General features: G+C 41.7%; 1 protein-coding gene across 1 annotated transcript in view; it reads left to right on the forward strand.

Moving 5' to 3' along the window:
* The first annotated feature begins 8,740 nt into the window (after nt 1-8,740).
* Nucleotides 8,741-9,253, forward strand: part of LOC138960378 (uncharacterized) — a 1,696-nt gene continuing 1,183 nt past the window's right edge. The window contains exon 1 of the mRNA XM_070332275.1: nt 8,741-8,766. The gene's annotated coding sequence lies outside the window, so the exon portion shown is untranslated. The remainder of the gene's footprint in view (nt 8,767-9,253) is intronic.

The following is a 9,253-nucleotide window of genomic DNA, read 5'->3' on the forward strand; positions in this document are numbered from 1 at the left end:
ACAAAATGACAGGAACACCGCGAATGTGGACAGTGTCAGTGTGAGTGGTAGTGTTGTCGAGTCGATCGAAGCAGACGACATAGCAGACGATGATAGTCACCGCGAATCGAAATCTGCTGAGCCAGAGAATAAAAAAACGTCCTCCAAATCGTGGTTTCCAAGCAAAATGGCTCACCCTACACGGTTTTTACATTTAGTCAAGTTTTGACTAAATGTTTTAACATAGAGGGGGGAATCGAGACGAGGGTCGTGGTGTATGTATGTGTGTGTGTGTGTGTGTGTGTGTGTGTGTGTGTGTCTGTGTGTCTGTGTGTCTGTGTGTGTGTGTGTGTGTAGAGCGATTCAGACTAAACTACTGGGCCGATCTTTATGAAATTTGACATGAGAGTTCCTGGGTATGATATCCCCGGACGTTTTTTTCTTTTTTTCGAAAAATACCTTTGATGACGTCATATCCGGCTTTTTGTAAAAGTTGAGGCAGCACTGTCACACCCTCATTTTTCAATTAAATTGATTGAAATTTTGGCAAAGCAATCTTCGACGAAGGCCGGGGTTTGGTATTGCATTTCAGCTTGGTGGCTTAAAAACTAATGAGTGAGTTTGGTCATTAAAAATCGGAAACTTGTAATTAAAATTATTTTTTTATTAAACGATCCAAAAACAATGTCATCTTATTCTTCGTCATTTTCTGATTCCAAAAACATATACATATGTTATATTTGGATTAAAAACAATCTCTGAAAATTAAAAATATAAAAATTATGATCAAAATTAAATTTCCGAAATCGATTTAAAAACTATTTCATCTTATTCCTTGTCGGTTCCTTATTCCAAAAACATATAGATATGATATGTTTGGATTAAAAACACGCTCAGAAAGTTAAAACGAAGAGAGGTACAGTAAAGCGTGCTATGAAGCACAGCGCAACCGCTGCCGCGCCAAACAGGCTCGTCACTTTCACTGCCTTTTGCACTAGCGGCGGACTACGTTCAGTTTCATTCTGTGAGTTCCACAGCTTGACTAAATGTAGTAATTTCGCCTTACGCGACTTGTTTATTGATGTTTTACCAGTCAAGTTTCCCAGGGCTTGTCAAGATTAGCACAAGATTGGAAGAGTTTTACTTTCAAGAAATTAAAGTTAAAGGTTTGAAAAAGTTTCAGAGAACTGATGTGGTGATTGTTTCGTTTGCAGTAAGCAACATATAATCCAGGTGGGGGGGGGGGGGGTGTTGCAGGGGTTCCGGACCCCCCCCCCAAAAAAAAAAAAAAAAAAAAAAAATCTGTCTGTGAATTTTATTTTTTGTTTCTGTCTGTAAAGCTGGGGGAAGAGTTGATTGTTTAATTGTCACAGTATGCGATATGTCTTCCTTCTAACCATACTATATGATGTCGGCAGCAGACATCAGTGAAGATAAATTGCCATTATTTAATACAGTTATACTAACGTTAAAAGAAATGATGAGTGGCTGCTGACACCAGTTGATCATGTTTAAAATCAAGGATAAGCCACAAATTGTTTATAAAATAGCTAAAATTCTTCAGCTTCAGGGGGGCTTTGTCCCCCAGACCCCCAACGGGACCATGGACCCCAGGTTGTACCCCCCTCCCCCCCCCCCCCCCCCACCCCTCTGGCTTAACTGCTTCGCCCCTGTAATCTGTGTTCCTAAGACAATGATTGTATGTATTGGTGTTCCCCTCTTGAGTCTTGTGCTTCAATGTTGTGGTGACTTTGTATGAGCCAAAATAATAGCCGAACATTTTCCAAAATGTCCTAAAGCTTTCTGACAGTTTCGGCCAAATGTCCCAACATCAAAATGTCTTGCAACACCCCTGCTTCGACAGTGATCTCCGTTCTGTTCTTCACAGTTATAATAAAGACATCGTTCTAAGGTCAAAACGACCGGCACGGTTGGCCTAGTGGTAAGGCGTCCGCCCCGTGATCGGGAGGTCGTGGGTTCGAACCCCGGCCGGGTCATACCTAAGACTTTAAAATTGGCAATCTAGTGGCTGCTCCGCCTGGCGTCTGGCATTATGGGGTTAGTGCTAGGACTGGTTGGTCCGGTGTTAGAATAATGTGACTGGATGAGACACGAAGCCTGTGCTGCGACTTCTGTCTTGTGTGTGGCGCACGTTATATGTCAAAGCAGCACCGCCCTGATATGGCCCTTCGTGGTCGGCTGGGCGTTAAGCAAACAAACAAACAAACAAACAAAAAAGGTCAAAACAAGTCGAAATTTTGGGACTGCTGCCGGAAGGAGACCGTAATATATGGTTTCATCACTGTCAACTGGTTACAGAAAAAATCGTCTGCTCCAGTGAGCGCCGAAAACAAACGGTTGATTATCACGTGACACTTTTGCCATATTTAGAGTTGTTTGCACAGTAAATACAGCCGCGAAAAATAGCTCGCTTGAAACTGTCTTACATATCAATTCCTTTGTAATTTAAAAATTACAAAACACCATGAAAAATCATTATCGACGATCGCGAATCTGCTTATATCAATAACACATAACAAAAAGCTCTAAAATATGTTAAAAAAAATCGGTTTCCTTGCCAGACAAGGAAACTCAAGGCATCCTGTCAGGGAGAGAATGAGCCGAACTCATTTTGACCTGAGTTCAGGATGCCCTTCGCCCGCATACCATTTTCGCGTACGAGATTTTTACTGGAAGTAAACAATTTGGGGAGTAAAAATTTCGTGGAGGGAGTAATTTTTTCGTGTCTTGGGGAGTTCTTTTCTCGTACGACAGGTGTACTCGGAGTAAAAATTCCGTACCACAGTTTTACTCCGTAGTCAATTTTTCGTGGAGTAAAAATTTTGCGTTACACCGGCCATGTGGACACGAAAAGAATCTGATTTCTGACGATGGTGGCCTATATCAACGTACACCCAACCCTTTTCAACCACCCCACACACCCCCCCAACCCCTCTCTGCAAAGTTGGCTTCCTCGATAGCCTCCCCCCCCCCCCCCCCCCACCCCCATTCTCAGCCCTACACCTTATCCCAGCGTTCCAAGGTCCCATATTCATAATTGCTCTTCCAAACAAAAGTGAATCCGTCAGAATGCCAAACCGCATTACCCCCATTTTTCGAGCATTCGCAGAATATTGACTCGATACGTCGGCTTTAGGATTGTTCTTGTTAAAACAGCAGATTTTTTTTTTATTTCAGCCATGCTTCTACTGGTAGAAACAAAATATGGCATCACACGGCAAATCATATCAGATTTTGAATCTTAAAAATTTTCCAGTGCTGGGTGCAAAATCTAACGCAGCAATTTTCTAGGAAGGAGAACTTGTGTCACGCGTCACCGGGAAACGTCGGTTTTGGTTAGCAGACAGCGAAGATTACGAGAGACCTTCGCATTTTCGCAGCCCCCTTCTTGCCTTCTCACACCCTTGTGCCTTTTACTCTACTTCGTCTCTAATCTCTGTGGTAGTAACGCGGACATCTTTGGAAAGCTTTATCAGAATTACGTGAATGACACGATGTTCGGATTTGTGGCTGTGTGTGTGTGTGTGTGTGTGTGTGTGTGTGTGTACGTTCCTATCCATCAAACCGGGTTCACGGCTAGTTAACACTCAGTAAAAACTGGGTTCTTTTGAAAACTGGGTTCCTCAATCAGGGACCCACTTTTTTTAAGCATGACAAAGAGTGAAAATAAAAAAAATAAAAAAAATAAAAACGTCTTTTTTGACGGAAAGAATGTCATAACCATGTTTAAAATGACATTCTTTCCGTAAAAAAAAAAATAAAAAAAATAAAACTTTTTTTTTTGACGGAAAGAATGTCATAACCATGTTCAAAATGACATTCTTTCCGTCCCCTATAGGCGACGAAATAGGTCAAATTTTGTGCCTTTTTTAGTGTAAAATTCGTCGATCCCGGAGCGAGTACTGCACCCAGTGCCGTTGTAGTGCAAGTGCACTACAAAGGCACTGCGCCCAGTGCCGTTGTAGTGCAAGTGCACTACAAACGCACTATCCGTTGTGTGATGTGAGGAACCCAGTTTGGCGGAAAGGAACGTATGTGTGTGTGTGTGTGTGTGTGTGTGTGTGTGTGTGTATGTGTATGTGTGTGTGTGTGTGTGTGCTTGATCTTAGGAGGCATTTCACAACTCCTTTTTATCAAAGGAAAAAAACACTTCTTAAGCTTCCTTTCTCTCTTTCTCTAATTTTTTTGCCTTTTTTGTTTCTTTCTTTCTTTGCAAATGGAGTCAACTCTGATAAGAGGCTGGGAGAGAGGTGTGTCGTTTTTTAAGTTCAAGACCTTTTGTTTGTTTTTCCAGCTAATCATTCTATTCTAAATTTGTCTATTATATAGCGGTGTTGTAAAATTAGGTTTGAAGCTTGTAACATAAACTTAGTACCAACAAAAATGTTGCGATATTTTTTGTACCCCAGCTAAAACATTTTTTTCCCGTGAAATTTCATGTAAACTTTCTATGCCTCTCAACGAGGCACTCACCCTGGCTATCTGGCACACTTTTTCGACCGAAGATTTCTTTTACAGGGGTCAAGTTACCGCTGCTCAAATAAGGGTATCCCCAAAATCGACCGGCAGTCTAAATCCGTTTTTGGAGGGATCTGATTGTGAAATATAAAATGCAGCTTCTTTTCTACTCGTTTACAACTACTTCTTCTTTGTGTTCCACTTCTCGAATACAATACTGTTTGTTTTCTTTGCACTAACATTGTGAGCTTATGTTCATTAGTATCTTAAACGGTGTCTGGTTGAACTAGGACGATACTGTTGTGTAATCATTATAAGCCATAGTCAAGGTCAAAGGGTTGTCATGGTATTGGATGGTGGGGGTTGGGGAGGGCAACCAGCCCATATATTGAAGAGAAAAGCAGACAACAAATGACGTAAAATGCCCCCAAGGTAAACACATCTTAGATGTTTAAAAAAGTAAGCAACATAGAAAGAAAGACCAAAGAAAGAAAGAAAGATAGAAAAAAAGCACCCAAAAAAGAAGAAAAAAAATCTTCTAGATCGATGTCTCCGACCGGCGTCGCTCAGCCGACCATCGTCTGCCGCTTCCAGGGAGTGCAACTGGCACCCCTAGGCCCCCCTAGACCCCCTAGACCGTCTCGGCCTAGATCCCGACCTCGAGCCAGATTCCAAGGAGCTCATTACAAGACAACCCCCATGATCAATTTGCTCGAGCAAATAGCAGGCCAAGTGGCGCAAAGAAGGCGCCGCTGGGAAGAAATCTTACAATTTCAATGCCGAGCGGTCGATGTGGTTTTAGTGAGAAGGTCACGTGCACGACAGTGTGCACTCGCCGTATGAACTGTGGAAGACTGTGACGAAAGAACGGACGGAGACATTTGCCAACGCCCTTTCACTGACACAGTTTCTCAGACCAAGTAAAATTTGATTTTGAAAAATGATGTCACTTGATTTTTTTTCAGAGAGTGGGATTTCTTCGTTGTATTCGCATGTAAACAGGAATGAACTCTCAGAGAGAGAGACTGAGAGAGAGAAAGACAGAAGGGGTGGAGAGAGAGAGAGAGAGAGAGAGAGAGAGAGAGAGAGAGAGAGAGAGACAGACAGACAGAGACAGAGAGAGAGAGAGAGACAGACAGACAGACAGAGACAGAGAGAGAGAGAGAGAGAGAGAGAGAGAGAGAGAGAGAGAGAGAGAGAGAGAGAGAGAGAGACATAGAGTCATTTGCAATTTGACATAGACTGGCTGACAGACAGACACACTGGACACTGATACAAGCACGATCACAGTCGCAGACAAGAAGACTCTCTCTTTCACCTTTCTCACTTTTAAATGCCCTTGAAAAAATGCCCAAGCTGCACAGCAAGTGTAATCTTTACCAAAGCCTTTGATAGATATTAGGTAAGTAGAGCAAATTAAAGCAACTGCCCAATGTTTTCTCAGTTCAAGTCGTCCACCTTTCAAAGTCGTCAACCAGACGCGTCAATTTGACCAAAGCTCAGACTCAAAGAGCTAAAACATGGTGTCCCTTTTGCGAAACGATTTCCAACCGATTTCCAACCCCTCTCATTTGAAACGTGGACCTGCACGTGATAACGAACTTGAAAAACGAGGTCCCAATAACAAAGACAGTTTGCCCCTTTTCTCCCCGTTGGCAACTTCCGGTAGTCCCTCCCCCCCCTCATAAGTTAATACTGTATGTAATAAAGTTTAGGAAGGAAAAGTAGGGCAGTTATCTGTGGCCTTCGACAAGATGCAAAAGTACATGTTGATGGATACAGGCACTTGAATCATTTGGTTACCTTACAGTTCCTGTAATTGTTTCCAGTTCCGTGGGTATAGTATTGACATTGGTGATTACGGAGTAGTGATCTATCATCATCAAGTACACCCGCGACAAAAACAACAACAACCAAACCCAACTAAAACACACACACACACACACACACATACGTTCCTTTCCGCCAAACTGGGTTCCTCACATCACACAACGGATAGTGCGTTTGTAGTGCACTTGCACTACAACGGCACTGGGCGCAGTGCCTTTGTAGTGCACTTGCACTACAACGGCACTGGGTGCAGTACTCGCTCCGGGATCGACGAATTTTACACTAAAAAAGGCACAAAATTTGACCTATTTCGTCGCCTATAGGGGACGGAAAGAATGTCATTTTGAACATGGTTATGACATTCTTTCCGTCAAAAAAAAAAGTTGTTTTTTTTTAATTTTTTTTTTTACGGAAAGAATGTCATTTTAAACATGGTTATGACATTCTTTCCGTCAAAAAAGACGTTTTTATTTTTTTTATTTTTTTTATTTTCACTCTTTGTCATGCTTAAAAAAAGTGGGTCCCTGATTGAGGAACCCAGTTTTCAAAAGAACCCAGTTTTTACTGAGTGTTAACTAGCCGTGAACCCGGTTTGATGGATAGGAACGTACACACACACACACACACACACACACACACACGCACACACACACACACATACGTTCCTTTCCGCCAAACTGGGTTCCTCACATCACACAACGGATAGTGCGTTTGTAGTGCACTTGCACTACAACGGCACTGGGCGCAGTGCCTTTGTAGTGCACTTGCACTACAACGGCACTGGGTGCAGTACTCGCTCCGGGATCGACGAATTTTACACTAAAAAAGGCACAAAATTTGACCTATTTCGTCGCCTATAGGGGACGGAAAGAATGTCATTTTGAACATGGTTATGACATTCTTTCCGTCAAAAAAAAAAGTTTTTTTTTTTTTTATTTTTTTTTTTACGGAAAGAATGTCATTTTAAACATGGTTATGACATTCTTTCCGTCAAAAAAGACGTTTTTATTTTTTTTATTTTTTTTATTTTCACTCTTTGTCATGCTTAAAAAAAGTGGGTCCCTGATTGAGGAACCCAGTTTTCAAAAGAACCCAGTTTTTACTGAGTGTTAACTAGCCGTGAACCCGGTTTGATGGATAGGAACGTACACACACACACACACACACACACACACACACAGAAGCCGTATATATATATATATATATATATCTTTATCTATAAATATATAGAGCTAGATGACAGTGTATTTTTCGCGTGGCTATAAATTGATTCGACCTTTGCACTTTTACAGTGAGGACAACTTACGGGTGCAAGGAAAGCGTTCTGGACAGTGCAGTGACATTCTAAAAATAGTAACGTAGTAACGGGAATATGGATTGACGCCACACGAAGGAAGGGCGATAAACGCAAAACACTGGAGAAGATAAGGAAGAGTTAGTGGGAATGGATCTGGGAAGATGAACAGAAAAACCAAAATCGGTTCAGCGCTGCGCGCTGAGAGCACGTGTTGAAAATTCTCATCGACCAGATTGTGTCCGGGGTGTACCTGAATATGCCCACCAAATTTGAAGCAGATCCATCGAGAACTTTGGCTTGGCATAGCGAACACACACACACACACACACACACACACACACACACACACACACACACACACACACACACACACACACACACACACACACACACACACACACACAGACAGACACAAGTCGTATATATATATATATAGAAGATGGGAAGTCGAACCGTTTACACAAGAAGAATCTCTAAAGACTGTACTTTTAAAATTTATCTTTTACTTTATGTTTTCTCCCCAAATTCATTCCAGTCTTCTAATCTTTTACTGTTCAACTGAGAACCATCTACAATCCAAAAACTTATCAATATCAGTTTACAATCAGCAGAAGACAAGGAAGAAAGACATATATAGACTCACAAAACAACCAGGAAAACTTTTAATAATGTGATTCCTTCGAGACTCCCCCCTTTCCCGCCGCTTTCCTCTTCCCAAAGTGTGAAGGGGCCTATCGTGTGCGTCAACTTTTTTATTCTTTTTTTTCTCAAGTTTTTATTTATTCTGGAAGGACATTTCGACTTGCGTTGAAATTAGACTAGTTAAAAGTGCAGCAAGATCAATTTTTTAAAAGTAAAGAATGAATGTTGTTCTGAATCCGCCAAGAGCACCTGCCGCTACTTAATGAATAAGCATGCAATAAAAAGCATTCGTCAGGTCACAGCGGACGTCTTCACGAAGTACACGTCCTGCCTAAGGCCATTTTTTTGTGTGTGCTCATACATCACACTGTAGAGCTGTCACCCCTATGTTTGCTTCGAGCGCCCGATTGCATTGCCATGCGTCTTCTGCTGATGTAAGTAATACAAAGCACTATATTCAGGTAATATGAAATAAAAAATAAACTGTTGACGAAATAATATTATGAAATAGGGGAGACCGGGGATAGTCGGCCCCCGGGGTAAGTTGGACTATTGGCTTTTATTTGATTCCTTTGGTGTATTTAGACATTTTGGTCATGTGACTACGTCACGCGACTGCCCGCCTTCCTGCACAGAAAATATGGCGCCAATCTGATGCAGATATTGGAGGTAAGTGATAAAAAACTGATTTTGATCATTTGGAGTAAATTTGTTAAAGATTTGTTTGGATCAGATTTCAGCGCTAATGAATCGCATCAGTCAGACAAAAACATATATGAACAAAACATGTATATCAACGGTTTCACTGGAAAGTGATACTTTTGCTCTGCCCAGTGTCAGTGTTTATTGCTACCCCTCCAAATAAAATTTCCTGTGTTGGGGTAAGTTGGTCCTCATGTGATGGGGCACGTTGGTTCCAGGGGCCGACTTGCCCCGGGGGGTAGGGCCAACATGCCCCATATAGTGTATATTCTTTTTTCGTGATAATACACTGTTTTTGTGTTTATTTGTTCTTTTAAATAACCG

Source organism: Littorina saxatilis, linkage group LG2 (assembly GCF_037325665.1).
Source record: "Littorina saxatilis isolate snail1 linkage group LG2, US_GU_Lsax_2.0, whole genome shotgun sequence".
NCBI classification, from domain to species: Eukaryota; Metazoa; Mollusca; class Gastropoda; order Littorinimorpha; family Littorinidae; genus Littorina; species Littorina saxatilis.